This window comes from Bombina bombina, chromosome 3, assembly GCF_027579735.1.
Source record: "Bombina bombina isolate aBomBom1 chromosome 3, aBomBom1.pri, whole genome shotgun sequence".
Taxonomy (NCBI): domain Eukaryota; kingdom Metazoa; phylum Chordata; class Amphibia; order Anura; family Bombinatoridae; genus Bombina; species Bombina bombina.
Genome location: NC_069501.1, coordinates 19,237,276 through 19,256,480, shown reverse-complemented (window position 1 = coordinate 19,256,480; position 19,205 = coordinate 19,237,276). Strand labels below are relative to the sequence as shown.

The following is a 19,205-nucleotide window of genomic DNA, read 5'->3' as shown; positions in this document are numbered from 1 at the left end:
TAAAAATCAATACAATTCTTACTCACCAAACCTTAACATATTCTTAGCTTTTCATAACTTCTTCATATTGAAGAGAGTCTCTAAACATCTCCTTAAATTTGAAATCTTAATTTATTACATTGAGATTTTCTGAGAATACCTTATTGTCATTTCTTACTAATATCCATCTTTTGTTATCTCATAAGGGTCCTAGATCCTTATCAAATATGAATTCTTTTTATGTTCTGATACAATTATAACAATTCTATTATGCACACGCAAACTTATTCTACAATCCAAAATTAAACATGACCTCTTTCTCATTTAACAAATTTAAATCAAGTATCCGATATTCTGTCTTGGTATATCTGGTGGGGGGGGGAGAGAGGCAGGAAGAAAACAAAAAAAAAAAGGGGGGGGGTGAAGAAGAGCTCCCATTTGCAGCTCTTGTGAATAGAACAAAATCACACACAGCCATTTATCAAAAAAACGCTCGACTTGTTTTTCATTATAATATTTGACTGCATACTGTTATAGCACTATCTGATGCTGCATTGTTTTTATGAAAATACTAAAAAATAGGGCCCTGGTTATTTTTCCAGTTCCTTATAATTAGGTTCCTACTGACTAAAATCGTAGTATTTATTAATCTATGGTTCTGTCGGATATCTGAAACCTTTTTTAAGAAATAAAGGCCCCTTTTTAACAATGGTCTGTCAGACCTGATCCGACAGTGCGGATCAGGTCCGACAGACCTCGCTGAATGCGGAGAGCAATACGCTCTCCGTATTCAGCATTGCACCAGCAGCTCATGTAAGCTGCTGGTGCAATGCCGCCCCCTGCAGATTCGTGGCCAATCGGCCGCCAGCAGGGGGTTGTCAATCAACCCAATCGTACTCGATCGGGTTGATTTGTGGCGATGTCTGTCCGCCTGCTCAGAGCAGGTGGACAGGGTTATGGAGCAGCGGTCTTTAGACAGCTGCTTTATAACTGGTGTTTCTGGCGAGCCTCCAGGCTCGCCAGAAACACGGGCCCTCAAGCTCCATCCGAAGCTTAATAAATGGGCCCCAAAATATATTCTAGTATTAATTTTATATTGTTTGAGAGAAACCGATTTAGCCAGAAGTTGACCTTACCCCAAAATGGATAGATCTTCGGGCACTGCCACAAACAATGTATTAAATCCGCTTTCTCTACCCCACATTTTAGACAATTCTTTCTTATTATACCATCTACTTAATTTGGCCGGGGTAATATATAACATATTCATCATTTTAAAATGGGATTCCCTCCAAGAGGAGGATATCCAAGTTTTCTCCACTAACCGAAAACTATCTGACAGCTGTCCTCTAGAAACCTCTGGTACCTTATTGTCCCATTTTTGCCATATTTGCTAACTATAAATATTTCCCTGGTGCTCTGTCAGCGCCTAATATAAAAATGTTATTGAATACTTCCCATTGGCATATATTTTAATTACTGTATCTAAATCCCCTAAAGACCAGAAATTTACAGAATCTTCGCCCAAATTTGTAATAAAATATTTTGCTTGTAAATATGCATAGAAATGAGTTTTTGGCAAATCAAATTCTACCATTACTTCCGTAAATAATTTCCTATTTCCAGAGCTATTTTTACATAGTTGATGGACCCCTTTAGGGCCTTTAAAGTGATGCTAAATTCACCCAAACAGTTTCACATATTATAAAAGGTCTTCTCCTAAATAGCATATCGATATGCTTGTTTAGCACAAAAGTCAGCTGTACTTTAATTTAGCAGCGTTTTATTCACTCTATATTAGCTCATCTAATGCAGCCTCTCACTACGATTCTCATTTGGCTTACTTGACTGACAGCTGTTGTAGCCAATCGTAGCCTCACCATGCGCTCCATGTAAATGAATTGCCGCACGCTCCCGTGCTTGGAACTCTGCCTATAATGTAAAAATAATTTAAAATGCGCATGCTATTTGCGCAACATAAACCGTGATCAGCATCACTGTTTATGTTGCGCAAATAGTGTAGAGGGTCGCGCATGCACATTTTAAATTATAGGCAGAGTTCCAAGCACGGGAGCGTGCGGCAATTCATTTACATGGAGCGCATGGTGAGGCTACGATTGGCTACAACAGCTGCCAGTCAAGTAAGCCAAATGAAAATCGTAGTGAGAGGCTGCATTAGATGAGCTAATATAGAGTGAATAAAACGCTGATAAATTAAAGTACAGCTGACTTTTGTGCTAAACAAGCATATCGATATGCTATTTAGGAGAAGACCTTTTATAATATGTGAAACTGTTTGGGTGAATTTACCATCACTTTAAGCTCCCAAACATTGAAAATTCCATTGCTCAATCCAGTGTCAAATTCTGGATTACCCACTAAAGGTAGGAACTCCGATTTCCTATAATCTGTCTGAATTTCTTTGCAAAGTTTTTGCCATTCACAAATATTTCATCTAAACGTCTGCAGTTGCATTATATTACTAGGTAATTTATTGCTTGGGTAATGCAGTAGAGTCTTCTGCGTAAATGATTGGACTAATTTACGGCCAGATTACGAGTTTTGCGTGTGGTGCTAACGTGCAGTTTATTGTCACCGCTCACTTACCTACAGCGCTGGTATTACGGGTTTTTACAAACCCGGCGTTAAAAGACAAGAAGTGAGCATAGAGCAAAATTGAGCTCCACACTGCACTAAATACCAGCGCTGCTTAAGTCAGCGGTGAGCTGGTTGTACGTGCTCATGCACGATTTCCCCATAGACATCAATGGGGAGAGCTGGCTGAGAAAAAGTCTAACACCTGCCAAAAAGCAGCGTAAATCTAAGTAACGCAGCCCCATTGATTCCTATGGGGAAACTAAAGTTATGTTTACACCTAACATTCTAACATGAACCCCGAATCTAAACACCCCTAATCTTACACTTATTAACCCCTAATCTGCCGCCCCTGACATCGCCGACACCTACATTATACTTATTAACCCCTAATCTGCCGCTCCGGACATTGCCGCCACCTACATTATATTTATTAACCACTAATCTGCTGCCCCCAACATCTACATTATATTTATTAGCCCCTAATCTGCCGCCCCCAATGTCTCTGCAACCTACCTACAGTTATTAACCCCTAATCTGCCACCCCCAACGTCGCAGCCACTATTCTAAATGTATTAACCCCTAAATCTAAGTCTAACCCTAACACCCCCTAACTTAAATATAATTTAAATAAATCTAAATAAAATTACTATCATTAACTAAATTATTCCTATTTAAAACTAAATACTTACCTATAAAATAAACCCTAAACTATCTACAATATAACTAATAGTTACAATGTATCTAGCTTAGGGTTTATTTTTATTTTACAGACAAGTGTTTATTTATTTTAACTAAGTAGAATATTTACTAAATAGTTATTAACTATTTAATAACTACCTAGCTAAAATAAATACAAATTTACCTGTAAAATAAAACCTAACCTAAGTTACACTAACACCTAACACTACACTACAATTAAATCAATTCCCTAAATTAAATACGCTAAACCACTAAATTACAGAAAATAAAAAACTAATTACAAGATATTTAAACTAATTACACCTAATCTAATAGCCCTATCAAAATAAAAAAGCCCCCCCCCCCCAAATAAAAAAAACCTAGCCTAAATTAAACTATCAATAGCCCTTAAAAGGGCCTGTTGCGGGGCATTGCCCCAAAGAAATCAGCTCTTTTACCTGTAAAAAAAAAAAAAAAAACAACCCCCCCAACAGTAAAACCCCCCACCCGCACAACCAACCCCCCAAATAAAAGACTAACTAAAAAAAACCGAAGCTCCCCATTGCCCTGAAAAGGGCATTTCGGCATTTAGCTCTATTGCAGGCCAAAAACCCTAACCTAAAAAATAAACCCACCCAATACACCCTTAAAAAAATCCTAACACTAACCCCTGCCGTCTGGATGAAGACTAACCACTTACCGGGAGAAGTCTTCATCCAAGCGGCAAGATGTCCTCAACGAAGCCGGCAGAAGTGGTCCTCCAGACGGGCAGAAGTCTTCATCCAGATGGCATCTTCTATCTTCATCCTTCTGGCGCGGAGCGGGTCCATCTTCAAGACATCCGACGCGGAGCATCCTCTTCTTCCGACGGACTAACGACGAATGAAGGTACCTTTAAATGACGTCATCCAAGATGGCGTCCCTTAGATTACGATTGGCTGATAGAATTCTATCAGCCAATCGGAATTAAGGTAGAAAAAATCCTATTGGCTGATTGGATCAAAATAGGTATATTCTGTAAAATATATAAAAGTTTTGGGAAAAGTATAGTTTTAATCAGCATAGTTCGTGCTGTAAGAGATATTGGTAGAAACATCCACTTCTCTATTTTATTCCTACACTTCATAAGGAAATTAGGCACATTTCGATCGTACCAAAAGTTAGGGTTTTTGTTTAATTTTATTCTGAGATAATTTATATATGAAACCTCCCTCAAAGGTAGTTTGGATTTTCCAGTATTGACTCTATAACCAGAGAAGGAACTATAAAATTCAATAAGTTGTACCAATTGTGGAATACTCTGTTTTGTATTACTTAAATATAATAGAATATCATCTGCATATAGAGACAGCACTATATTCCTTTCACCCAATAGTATCCCTTCTAAATTATCGCGTAGCAATATTGCTAAGGGTTCAAGGGCCAAATTAAAAAGAAGTGGTAAGAGTGGACATCCCTGTCTGGTGCCCCTCTCCAATGTGATTTTATCTGAACCATCTCCATTAACTAGAATATAGGATGTTGGCTTTGAATAAATCATGTTAATATAATTATAAAAATGTCCTGTTAAACCAAAGCCTTCCAATGTGGTAAACAAATGATCCCATGAAACATAATCAAACGCTTTTTCCACATAAATAGTCAATAAAGCAAGATCTCTTTGCTCCTTATTTATCTCCAACTTTACTTGCATAATAATCTAATACTGACATGACTTTGCACACATTTTTGATCGGGCTACGCCCTGACATGAATTCCACTTGATCACTATGTATGAGTTGCTCTAAACAATTTTTGAGTCTATCAGCTATAATAGAGGATAATAACTTATAATCTTGATTTAGTAATGTTATGGGTCTATATGAGGCGCAACATTCTGGATTTTTACCTACTTTATGTATTAAAGTAATATTTGCAACTGAAAAATAGGGAGACTTCATATTATTAACCACATAATATTAATTGAATAATTGGAGCAATATTGGCGTTATCTGATATTTTAATATTTTATAAAATTCCGCCGGAAGATGGTCCGGGCCAGGGGCCTTGTTTGCCTTTGCCCATTTAATTGCTGCTATAAAATTCTTCTTTTTTTATTGGTTCATTTAGGACTTCCAAGTCCCTCTTAAATACTCTCGGGAGCTTTAGTTGTTGCCAAAACTCTTTTTTATTTTCCTCATTGACCTGGTCTTTAGCATATACTTTTTGAGTAAATTCAAAGAAAGCTTGTTTAATGTTTTTATTATTGTACACTCTTCCCTTATCACTTCTAATTGCTGAAATCACATTTTTTTTACTTCTATTTTTAATCTAGCCAAATATTTTGCCGAGATTCCATTTTGTCCCGCAAAAAAAGCTTTCAATTTCACCTCTTCTCTAGCCATATTCTGTTTTAAATAGATATCCCGCACTTTCCTTGCTTCTGCATATTTTTCTCACACTTGCTGTGTTGAATTATTAATATAAGCTTAGAAGGTGTTTTTGACCCAATTAGAAAGTTGTTCCTCCCTATAAAGCCTTTTCTTTTTCCATTTCCATATTATGAAAGCTTTAATTTCCCCTCTTAACACTGATTTGTCCGTTTCCCACAAAATTTCTGGTTTATGTAGAAATTATTTATTCAAATCATAAAACTCTCGCCACTTTCCTTGTAACCAATTTTTAAATTGTACATTATGTAAAAGATATTTAGGGAAAAAAAAACTAGAATTGTTTCTAACCTGATTAGTACTAAAGTTCCCTTCCAAAGATATAATTGCATGATCTGATACCATAATTCCCTTTATGTCTGTACTAATCTCTCTACCCATTAGATTACTAGAGATTAAGAACATATCTAATCTAGAAAATAAGAAAAAAAAGGGAAAAAAAGATGTGTGCCCAAGCACACACAAAATCCCATAGAGGACGCCTCTTATTAACTTAACAAAGTCCATAAAATATAAAACAGGCAGCTCTCTGTCAAAGGATGGTCGAATCCTGGTACTTGGCAATCTTAAGAAAGAAAAACAGAGGCGCCACAATGGCCTAGTACCACCAAAACAGATGGTTAATTAATATAGTAAGAAATATACTCACAAAAGTATTGCACCCATTGGTGCTATTCAGACAGGCTGGAACTTTTACAGTAGTCCAGCTAACTGATTACACCCAGCAGTCGTGTCAGGTCTGGAACATATCAGATAGTAGTCTCCTTGTCTGTAAAAGAACCACCATCCATAGCCCAATACCGTTTGTACAGGGAAAATAAGGTAAATTATTGCACTTACAGAATTTGAAGCACCTCCAGGTGCAGTAAGAGCAGGCTGGGATTTCACAACCTCCAAGCTGTCTGTACTCCACAGCTTACTGGACACCCAGGAAGACAATGATGTGATATTCAAAGGAAAATGCAGAGTGATATTTGGATAGACGTCACCAACCACTGCAAGTGTTTATTAAAAACAATTTTATTAAAAGCGACATGTTTCTCAGCCTCTGCAAGGGCTGTTTCCTCAGGTTATACAAAAATTAAATGAAATACACTTGCTATATAAAGGGATAAAAAACTCCAATAAAACAAACCATTAACCAGATACACCTGTATGTGTCATCAGTAGGTAATTAATTGGCATGGTAACCAAAACAAACATACCCTCCCAGCAATGACCTCACAAGAATAAATTAACATAAATTATACATAGTATTAGTCTACCACCAGCATGAATGAGTAAACATATACATAATTCAGAAAAAAAAACTCTTGGCATAAATAAACCTTAATGTACTTTTTTGTAGCCCATATAGATTGCAGTCCTATGTTAACGTTTCTCAACACAACATAGAATCAATAATTTATGGATTGTTATGTGCTGGGAGGGTATGTTTGTTTTGGTTACCATGCCAATTAATTTCCTACTGATGACACATACAGGTGTATCTGGTTAATGGTTTGTTTTATTGGAGTTTTTTATCCCTTTATATAGCAAGTGTATTTCATTTAATTTTTGTATAGCCTGAGGAAACAGCCCTTGCAAAGGCTGAGAAACGCGTAGTTTTTAATAAAATTGTTTTTAATATACACTTGCTGTGGTTGGTGGAGTCTATCCAAATATCACTCTGCATTTTCCTTTGGATATCACATCATTGTCTTCCTTGGTGTCCAGTTAGCTGTAGAGTACAGTCAGCTGGGAGGCTGTGAAATCCCAGCCTGCTCTTACTGCACCTGGAGGTGCTTCAAATTCTGTAAGTGCAATCATTTACCTTATACCATGTTTTCCCTGTACAAACGGTATTGGGCTAAGGATATTGGTTCTTTTACAGACAAGGAGACTACTATCTGATATGTTCCAGACCTGACATGACTGCTGGGTGCAATCAGTGAGCTGGACTACTGTAAATGTTCCAGCCTGCCTGAATAGCACCAATGGGTGCAATACTTTTGTCAGTATATTTCTTACTATATTAATTTACATAATCTGTTTTGGTGGTACTAGGCCATTGTGGCACCTCTGTTTTTCTTTCTCCTAATCTAGAAAATGTTTTAAATGTTTTAGATTCACAGGTATATTCTTTATCGTCTGGATGTTGAATCCGCTGAATGTCCTTCAACAACAATGTATGACAGCATGTTTGTAAAACTCTAGCCTCTCTTCTTTTCCGTAATATTTGAGTAGAGCTCAATATATCTAAAGTAGGGGACATTGTCATGTTGAAATCTCCCGCAAACCAGACAAGAAGTGAGCGTTGAGCAAAATTTTGCTCATTACCGCACTCCAATACCAGCGCTGCTTACGTTAGCGATGAGCTGGTGTAGACATAACTTTTATTTCCCCATAGGAATCAACGGGGAGAGCCAGCTGAAAAAAGTCTAACACCTGCAAAAAAGCAGCGTAAAACTCCTTAACGCAGCCCCATTGATTCCTATGGGGAAATAAAAGCTATGTCTACACCTAGCACTCTAACATGAACCCCGAGTCTAAACACCCCAAATCTTACACTTATTAACCCCTAATCTGCCGCCCTCGACATCGCCGCCACCTACATTATAACTATTAACCCCTAATCAGCCGCTCGAGACACCGCCGCCACCTACATTATACTTATGAACCCCAAATCTGCTGCCCCCAACATCCCCGCCACCTACATTATATTTATTAACCCCTAATCTGCCGCCCCCAATGTCGCCGCCACTATTCTAAATTTATTAACCCCTAAACCTAAGTCTAACCCTAACCCTAACCCCACCTAACTTAAATATAATTTCAATAAATCTAAATAAAATTTCTATCATTAACTAAATTATTCCTATTTAAAACTAAATACTTACCTGTAAAATAAACCCTAAGATAGCTACAATATAACTAATAGTTACATTGTAGCTAGCTTAGGGTTTATTTTTATTTTACAGGCAAGTTTGTATTTATTTTAACTAGGTACAATAGTTATTAAATAGTTATTAACTATTTACTAGCTACCTAGAAAAATAAATACAAAAGTACCTGTAAAATAAAACCTAACCTAAGTTACAATTACACTTAACACTACACTATAATTAAATGAATTCCCTAAATTAAATACAATTAAATAAAATTAGCTAAAGTACAAAAAACAAACACTAAATTACAGAAAATAATAAATTACAAGATTTTTAAACTAATTACACCTAATCTAATCCCGCTAACAAAATAAAAAAGCCCTACCCTACACTAAATTACAAATAGCCCTTAAAAGGGTCTTTTTGCAGGGCATTGCCCCAAAGTAATCAGCTCTTTTACCTGTAAAAAAAATTACAAACCCCCCCAACATTAAAACCCACCACCCACACAACCAACCCTACTCTAAAACCCACCCAATACCCCCTTAAAAAAAACTAACACTAACCCCTTGAAGATCACCTTACCGGGAGAAGTCTTCATCCAACCAGGCCGAAGTCCTCAACGAAGCCGGGAGAAGTCTTCATCCAAGTAGGGCAAAGTGGTCCTCCAGACGGGCAGAAGTCTTCATCCAGACGGCATCTTCTATCTTCATCCATCCGGCGCGGGTCCATCTTCAAGACATCCGACGCGGAGCATCCTCTTCCTTCCGGCGGCTAACACTGAATGAAGGTTCCTTTAAATGACGTCATCCAAGATGGCGTCCCTTCAATTCCGATTGGCTGATAGGATTCTATCAGCCAATCGGAATTAAGGTAGAAAAAATCAGCAAATAGAATGCCAGCTCAATCCTATTGGCTGATTGGATCAATCCTATTGGCTGATTAATAACTATTTACTAACTATTCTACCTAGTTAAAATAAATACAAACGCCTGTAAAATAAAAATTAACCCTAAGCTAGCTACAATGTAACTATTAGTTATATTGTAGCTAGCTTAGGGTTTATTTTATAGGTAAGTATTTAGTTTTAAATAGGAATAATTTAGTTAATGATAGGAATATTTATTTTGATTTCTTGTAATTATATTTAAGTTAGGGGGTGTTAGGTTTATGGTTAGACTTAGGTTTAGGGGTTAATAACTTTAATATAGTGGCGGTGACGTTGGGAGCGGCAGATTAGGGATTAATAAATGTAGGTTGGGGCGGCAGATTAGGGGTTAATAATATTTAACTAACGTTTGCAAGGCGGGAGTGCGGCGGTTTAGGGGTTAATATATTCATTATAGTGGCAGCGATGACCGGTTCGGCAGATTAGGGGTTAAATTTTTTTTTTTGTGTTTGCTATGTGGGAGGGCCTCGGTTTAGGGGTTAATAGGTAGTTTATGGGTGTTAGTGTACTTTTTAGCACTTTAGTTAAGAATTTTATGCTACGGCGTTGTAGTGTAAAACTCTTAACTACTGACTTTAAAATGCGTTACCAGTCTTGACAGGAGAGGGTGTACCGATCACTTTTTGGCAGACTCGTAATACCGGCGCTATGCAAGTCCCATTGAAAAAAAAGGATACGCAATTTACGTAAGTTGATTTGCGGTATTTCCAAGTCTGGCCAAAAAAGTGAGCGGTGAGCCTGTAACTTCAAGACTTGTAATACCAGCGGGCGTTAAAAAGCAGCGTTAGGACCAGGCAACGCTGCTTTTTAAGCCTAACGCACAACTCGTAATCTAGCCGTATGTTTTTCTTAGTGTAGTTAAAAAGTTTGCTACTCAACTTGTCCCAGAAACCTTTATTCATTTGATTCGGACCATAAATATTACATATTACCAATTGATAATTATGGATTTGGAGCTCAATTATCTGGAATCTACCTTCTATATCATTTTCTGGAAAATTAATTTTATATGTTAGTCGTTTATTTAACAGAATGGCTGTTCCTCTCTTCTTCCCCTCAAAAGGAGTGGCTATTACTTCTCACACCCATTAACATTTTAATTTGGCCACTTCCTGAGGTTTGAGATGTTTTTCTTGAATTAAAGCCACATCTGGCCTGTTTCCCCAAATGCTGTACAACTAACTTTCGCTTGGCCGGGGAAGATATACCCCCTACATTCCAGGAGATTGATTTTAATTTATCCGACATTGCAAAACCAGAATCAGCCGTTAAAGAGAGAAGACAAGGAAAAAAAGGAAAAAAAAGAAGGATTCCCCTCTCCCCATTCCCTAGATACACCAACACTTTAAAAAAGCCAAGACATAATAAACATGAAATATCCTTTTGATACTTGTCTAAACACTTCGTAAAAAAAAAAATACCCCCCCCCCCCCCTTGAACTTCCATTCTGTTCCCTGTTCCATCATCATAAGAACCAAAGATAAAACTATTTAGAGCCCATCTTCCCAAGACATTATATTTTCTATTGGCCTGTTGGGCCATTTCTTTCCTTAAGTTTTACCAATATTCTGTTTATGACAGAATTCTGCTGCCTCTATAGTATTATGTAGAGTTAATTTTTCACCATTCTTTTCCAGAACTAGCTTTGCTGGATATACCATTCTAACATTTATGCCATTTTGAATAAGTCTGGAGCAGATGGGTGAAATCTCTTTTCTTTTACGCAAGGTCTCTATTGAGAAATCCTGAAAGATTAATATTCTTTGCTGATCTATTGAAAAGTTGTTAATTACGATACACCCTAAGTGTATATAATTTGTCTTGATATTTCAGAAATTTTATTAAAACAGCTCTATTTTTCAGAGTACCATCTTGATTTTTTTTTGCATAAAAAGGAAATTTATGCTTACCTGATAAATTTATTTCTTTTACGATATGACGAGTCCACGGATTTCATCCTTACTTATGGGATACAATACCAAAGCTATAGGACACGGATGAACGGGAGGGACAAGACAGGAACCTAAACGGAAGGCACCACTGCTTGAAGAACCTTTCTCCCAAAAACAGCCTCAGGCGAGGCAAAAGTATCAAATTTGTAAAATTTGGAAAAAGTGTGAAGAGACGACCACGTTGCAGCCTTGCAAATCTGTTCAAGAGAAGCATCATTTTTAAATGCCCATGAGGAAGCCACAGCCCTAGTTGAATGAGCCGTAATTCGTTCTGGAAGCTGCTGTCCAGCAGTCTCATATGCAACACGGATGATACTCTTCAGCCAAAAAGAAAGAGAGGTAGCCGTAGCTTTCTGACCCCTACGTTTCCCAGCAAAAACAACAAATAATGAAGATGTTTGACAAAAATCCTTAGTTGCCTGCAAGTAGAACTTCAAGGCACGGACTAAATCCAAATTATGTAACACACGCTCCTTCTTAGAAGAAGGGTTAGGACACAAGGAAGGAACAACAATTTCCTGATTAATATTTTTGTTAGAAACAACCTTAGGAAGAAAACCAGGTTTGGTACGTAACACCACCTTATCAGAATGGAAAATAAAATAAGGAGAATCACATTGTAATGCTGAAAGCTCAGAAACTCTGCGAGCAGAAGAAATAGCAACCAAAAATAAAACTTTCCAAGATAATAACTTAATATCTATGGAATGCATAGGTTCAAACGGAACCCCTTGAAGAACATTAAGAACTAAATTCAACCTCCAAGGAGGAGCAATTGGTCTACTAGTCAGGGCCTGATAAAAAGATTGAACATCTGCCAGACGCTTGTGTAGCAAAATAGACAAAGCAGAAATCTGTCCCTTTAAGGAACTTGCTGACAACCCTTTCTCCAATACTTCTTGGAGAAAAGATAAAATCCTGGGAATCCTAACCCTACTCCATGAGTAGTTCTTGGATTCGCACCAATAAAGATATTTACGCCATATCTTATGGTAAATCTTTCTAGTAACAGGCTTGCATCCCTGAATCAATGTATCAATGGCCGCATCAGAGAACCCCCGCTTGGATAAAATCAAGCATTCAATCTACAAGCAGTCAGCTGCAGAGAAATTAGATTCGGATTATGGAAGGGTCCCTGAATGAGAAGGTCCTGCCTCAATGGAAGCTTCCACGGTGGCAGAGAGGACATGTCCACCAGATCGGCATACCAAGTCCTGCGAGGCCACGCAGGAGCAATTAGAATCACAGAAGCCCTCTCCTGTTTGATCAGTTCAATCACCCGGGGAAGGAGAGCAAACGGTGGAAACACATAAGCTAGGTTGAACTGCCAAGGCATCTATCAGTTCGGCCTGAGGATCCCTGGACCTGGATCTGTATCTTGGGAGCTTGGCATTCTGACGAGATGCCATCAGATCCAATTCCGGTCTGCCCCACCTGAGAATCAGGGTGGCAAAGACCTCCGGATGAAACGTCTGTCTGCTCAAAAAATCCGCCTCCCAGTTGTCCACTCCTGGGATGTAGATTGCTGACAGATAACAAGAGTGAGCCTCCGCCCACTGAATTATCTTGGATACTTCTGTCATCGCTAAGGAACTCCTTGTTCCTCCCTGATGAATGGTGTAAGCCACAGTCGTGATGTTGTCCGACTGAAATCGGATGAATTTGTCCGAAGCCAACTGAGGCCAAGCCTGAAGCGCATTGAATATTGCTCTCAATTCCAGAATATTGATTGGAAGTAGAGACTTTGACCGAGTCCACACACCCTGAGCCTTCAGGGAATTCCAGACTGCACCCAATCCTAGTAGACTGGCGTCCGTTGTCACTATCATCCATGAAGGTCTGCAGAAGCACATCCCTTGGGACAGATGATCCAGCAACAACCACCAAAGAAGAGTCTCTTGTCTCCTGATCCAGATCTATCTGAGGAGACAAATTTGCATAATCTCCATTCCACTGTCTGAGCATGCTCAGTTGTAGAGGTCTGAGATGAAAACGAGCAAACGGAATGATGTCCATTGGGCCACCATCAATCCAATTGCCTCCATGCACTGAGCCACTGATGGCCGAGGATTGGACTGAAGGGCTCGGCAAGTATTCAGAATCTTTAACTTTCTGACATCCGTCAAGAAAATTTTCATGGATATAGAGTCTATTAGAGTTCCCAGGAAAGGAACCCTTGTCTGTGGAATAAGTGAACTCTTTTCTAGATTCACTTTCCACCCGTGAGTCCTTAGAAAGGACAGAACCATGTCAGTATGAGACTTTGTCAGTTGATAAGACGACGCCTGGATCAGAATATCGTCCAGATAAGGCGCCACTGCAATGCCCCGCGGTCTGAGAACCGCCAGCAGAGACCCTAGAACCTTCGTGAAGATCCTGGGTGCCGTGGCCAGTCCGAAAGGAAGAGCCACAAACTGAAAATGTTTGTACAGGAAGGCAAACCTTAGGAATTGGTGATGATCTTTGTGGATAGGAATATGAAGCTATGCATCTTTTAAGTCCACGGTAGTCATATATTGACCCTCCTGGATCAATGGAAGAATTGTCCGAATAGACTCCATCTTGAAGGATGGAACTCTGAGAAACTTGTTTAGACTCTTTAAATCTAAAATAGGTCGGAACATTCCCTCTTTTTTGGGAACCACGAAAAGGTTTGAGTAAAACCCCTGCCCCTGTTCCTGTTTTGGAACGGGACAAATTACTCCCATAGTGGAGAGGTCTTTTACACAACGTAAGAATGCCTCAATTTTTGTCTGGTCTACATACAATCGTGAAAGAAGAAACCTTCCCCTTGGGAAGGAATTTTTGAACTCCAACTGATACCCTTGAGACACGTTTTCTAGTGTCCAGGGATCCTGAACATCTCTCATCCAAGCTTGGACAAAGAGAGAAAGTCTGCCCCCTACTAGATCCAGTCCCGGATCGGGGGGCGCCCCCTTCATGCTGTCTTGGGAGCAGCAGCAGGCTTCTTGGGTTGTTTGCCCTTGTTCCAAGCCTGGTTGGGTCTCCAGGTGAGCTTGGCTTGAGGATAATTCCCTTCCTGTTTAGCGGAAGAGGAAGTGGGGACTCCTTTGAAATTACGAAAGGAGCAAAAATTACTTTGTCGTCCCCTTTGCTTAGATGTCTTATCTTGAGGGAGGAGGTGACCCTTACCTCCCGTAATGTCAGAAATGATTTATTTCAAGTCAGGCCCGAATAGGGTCTTTCCCTTGAAAGGAATAGCCAAAAGTTTGGATTTAGAGGACACATCCACAGACCAAGATTTCAACCATAAGGCTCTGCGTGCTAAAATGGAAAATCCTGCATTTTTAGCCACCAATTTGGCGATCTGAAAGGCGGCATCCGTGACAAAAGAATTAGCCAGCTTAAAGGCCTTAATTCTATCCATTATCTCCTCTAAGGAAGTCTCAGTCTTAAGAGACTCTTCAAAGGCTTCAAACCAAAAGGCAGCCGCAGTTGTGACTGGTACAATGCAGGCCGTCTGTTGTAATAGAAATACTTGATGAACAAATAGCTTTTTTAGAAGACCCTCCAACTTTTTATCCATAGGGTCTTGAAAGCACAACTGTCCTCAATAGGGATAGGCGTACGCTTAGCCAGGGCAGAAATAGCTCCCTCCACCTTAGGGATCGTCTGCCAAGAGTCCTGAATGGTGTCAGCTATAGGATACATCTTCCTAAAAATAGGGGAAGGTGAGAAAGGTCTTTCCCATTCCAGCGTAACAATTTCCGAAATTCTCTTAGGAACCGGAAAGACATCAGAGTAAGAAGGAACTTCTAAGTTTTTGCCCATCTTACACAATTTCTCTGGAGGTACCACAATAGAGTCAGTCGTCCAGAGTCATCAAAACCTCCCGCAGCAACAGGCGGAGGTGTTCCAGTTTAAATCTGAAGGACATGATGTCCGAATCTGTCTGAGGCAACGCACTACCTGAGTCAGACGGTTCCCCCTCAGAAAGGGTCTCCCTACCCCCCAATTCAGATCCCTGGGAGGGCACAACGGAGATAAGCATCAGAAGTCGCAGGGACCACATGGGTTTCTGCCCTGCTGTGTTTGCCTTGCAACACTGGCAACTTAGACAAAACTTCTGTGAGAGTGGATGACATAACTGCAGCCATATCCTGCAAAGTGAAAGAAGCAGTCGCCGTTGAAGAACATGGCGTTGTTTGTGCGGGCGTTAAAGGCTGTGATGCTTGGGGAGAAAGTTGCGGCATACCCTGAATCTTATCAGTCTGAGAACAGTCATTGGATATATCTTTATTAAATAAAATCTGCTCCTTATATTCTAAATCCCTCTCAATACATGGGGGGCACAGTGTAACAGGGGGTTCCACAATGGCATCCAAACACATAGGACATGTACTGTGTTCAATGTCCTCCATAGTATCAGATTTCAAAGGTAAGCGTGGTCAAGTCAATGATAAACCAGAACGATCAGTGTAACAAAAATAGTGTACTGTGTCTTTAATTTCACATTAATCCCAAATATGACTAAAATAAATAAACATCAATTAGGTGCGGTCCAATGTATACCCCGCACTCCCCACATGGGCCCTGCTTACACAACGGTCCCTGAAAACTCAGTCACCTCTCCGCAGCGGCTCCTACCTGCCTCCGTGACCACCGCTACACTCCGACATTGTGCCTAGGACCGCTTGGAGATTATCGTGACAAGCGGACCTAGGGGCTGCACGAGTACACTGCTCCAAGTACTCGTATCACCGGGACTCAATTGAGGCGTAACTGCGCAAGCTAAGCGTGTGAAACCAAGTCCCGCCCTTCATGGGTGGAAACAAGCACAGAACCCGGGAAAGAAATAAAGGCAATCTAACGCCATGTACCGGAATCAGCCACAGTTCTTTTCAACAGTCTATCTCCCCAGCGTCAGCCAAACACATGTAAATAAACAGAGTTACGCCCGTTATTGTACTCGCAGCTGAGCACTATAATTAACCTCCCAGTGCTTCTGGCTAATGTAAAATGATGCCGGACTGTCTTGAAAAATTTAACAGTGTGTGGGTTGTCATCTGTTACTTTCGCTAATGACATCCAACATACTAGCATAAGAAGACCCCTATCAGAGCCTATAACCCCAAAATGCAATAGTATAGTACAGCCATTTCTGAGTATATGCCTCAAAGCCCAGAAATAAAAAGACTACACTTACCTCCATGCTGAGGAACAGCATGAAAATATTCACAGTGTCAAGAGGTCCACTCCTCCTCCTGAGGTCCTGTGAAGAAAGAAGGGTCTTAGGAAAAATTCACTAAGTCCATATCCAGGCAGCACCAATATGGGAGGCATAGTGAGACTAAAACCTCACAAGTTCCCCTAAATGGTTCTTCCAGAAGCTGCCCGGTAGTAAAAGAGCACACTTTGGCACCATTTAAAAATAAAAAACTCTTGATTGAAGAATCTAAACTTACACCTCACTTTACCTCACTCCTATCACTAACACAGGCAAAGAGAATGACTGGGTTGGGGGGAAGGGAGGAGCTATTTATGCACCTCTCCTGTGGAGCTCTTTGCCTCCTCCTGCTGATCAGGAGGCGATATCCCATAAGGATGAAATCCGTGGACTCGTCATATCTTGTAAAAGAATCCTACTCTATGTGCTCTCTCAATTTCTAATGGCAATTGATCTATGTGAAGTTTCCTTTGAGCTGTGTATCAAATAACCAAGTTTTATACTTGCAGTTTAGAGAAAGATTTATTTTTTTCTTGACCGCTCATATATTCCGCCTCTTAACTTTACTTGTTAGCGACCAGCAGTGATTTAGAATATTCTCCATATAACCTCCGCTCTCAGAGATATTCAGGGGTGTGCTCCGTTCTCCTCCAACACACTCTGTTATACTTGAAAGCTGATTTTATATATTACTTATACCTCGACCACGCCACTATAGGCCCACATCTTGTGGTAGGTCAGCCAGTACTCTTGGCTCTTGCGTATGGGATTTTGTTGATCTTCCTTGGTACAGTCATCTGTACTATCCTCCGTTTACAGGATGGAAGTGGCTCAGCTTACCAAACCATTCGGCTTAGACAGTTTTGCCAGTGCTCAGACCTATTCCGGTCCCACATCCCCTCGTGTGATCTTTGCACCACTAATGGACTTGAGCAACAGAGGTGAGAAGTTTAGCTCTCTCTCTGCAATCCAAGCACTGCGCCAGCAGACACACGTTGACTCCACCCCTACTGGAAGCCGTCTCTTAATGACATCTGTGCCCAGTGGTTTAATGTCACTTTAATGCTAAATAGTGACGGTTATTTGTCTCATATGAGATGAATCTGTAATGATCTATGTTTATGACAGTATAAAACCGCAATGGGACCATCACAGTAGTAAACTTCATTAGAACACAGTAAAACCCCTGATTTACTGCTCCCTGTATTTGACCAACAACACCACATGCACATTATAGTAACTGCACAGCTCTGTGCCCATAAATCTTATTAAACCCCTGATTTACTGCTCCCTATATGTGACCAACAACACCATATACACAATATAGTAACTGCACAGCTCTGTGCCTATAAACCTTATTAAACCCCTGATTTAGTGTCTCCTGTATGTGACCAACAACACCATATACACATTATAGTAACTACACAGCTCTGTGCCTATAAACCTTATTAAACCCCTGATTTACTGCTCCCTGTATTGGACCAACAACACCATATACACATTATAGTAAATACACAGCTCTGTGCCTATAAACCTTATTAAACCCCTGATTTAATGCTTCCTCTATGTGACCAACAGCACCACATACACAATATAGTAACTACACAGCTCTGTTCCTATAAACCTTATTAAAGTGAATGTAAAGTTGAGCTTATTAGCTCAAGTCATACAATAGAAGTTAAAAAATGAATGAGACTTTCATTCATGAAATCTTTAGTATATACTTATCTTCAGAGATATTTCACATGGAACGCTATACAGATAAGACCCAATCCTCCCCCCGCCATATTCAGCAATTGATTGACAGATGACTCATCTGCAATCAACTAACCATTGTTTCCCCCGGGGCGTTCAGCCCCTTTGCACAAACGACACTGCCCGAAGGGAAAGAACGATTAGTTGATTGCAGATGAGTCATCTGTCAATCAATTGCTGAATATGGAGACCTGAGGATCAGCCCTTTTCCGTATAATGTTTCATGCAAAATATTTTTCTGAAGATAAGTATATACTAAAGATTTCATGAATGAAAGTCTCATTCATTTTTTAACTTCTATTGTATAACTTGAGCTAATAAGCTAAACTTTACATTCACTTTAAACCCGATTTAGTGCTCCCTGTATGTGACCAACACCACCACATACACAATATAGTAACTACACTGCTCTGTGCAAATAAACCTTATTAAACCCCTGATTTACTGCTCCATGTATGTTACCAACAACACCATATACACAATATAGTAACTACACAGCTCTGTGCCTATAAACCTTATTAAACCCCTGATTTACTGCTCCATGTATGTTACCAACAACACCATATACACAATATAGTAACTACACAGCTCTATGCCTATAAACCTTATTAAACCCCTGATTTACTGCTCCATGTATGTTACCAACAACACCATATACACAATATAGTAACTACACAGCTCTGTGCCTATAAACCTTATTAAACCCCTGATTTACTGCTCCCTCTATGTGACCAACACCACCATATACACAATATAGTAACTACACAGCTCTGTGTCTATAAACCTTATTAAACCCCTGATTTACTGCTC

General features: G+C 39.7%; 1 protein-coding gene across 3 annotated transcripts in view; it reads right to left on the bottom strand.

The window, feature by feature from the left end:
* The window catches only part of LOC128652796 (gastrula zinc finger protein XlCGF26.1-like), a 232,525-nt gene that overhangs the window by 171,384 nt on the left and 41,936 nt on the right, over nucleotides 1–19,205 (bottom strand). The window lies entirely within an intron of this gene.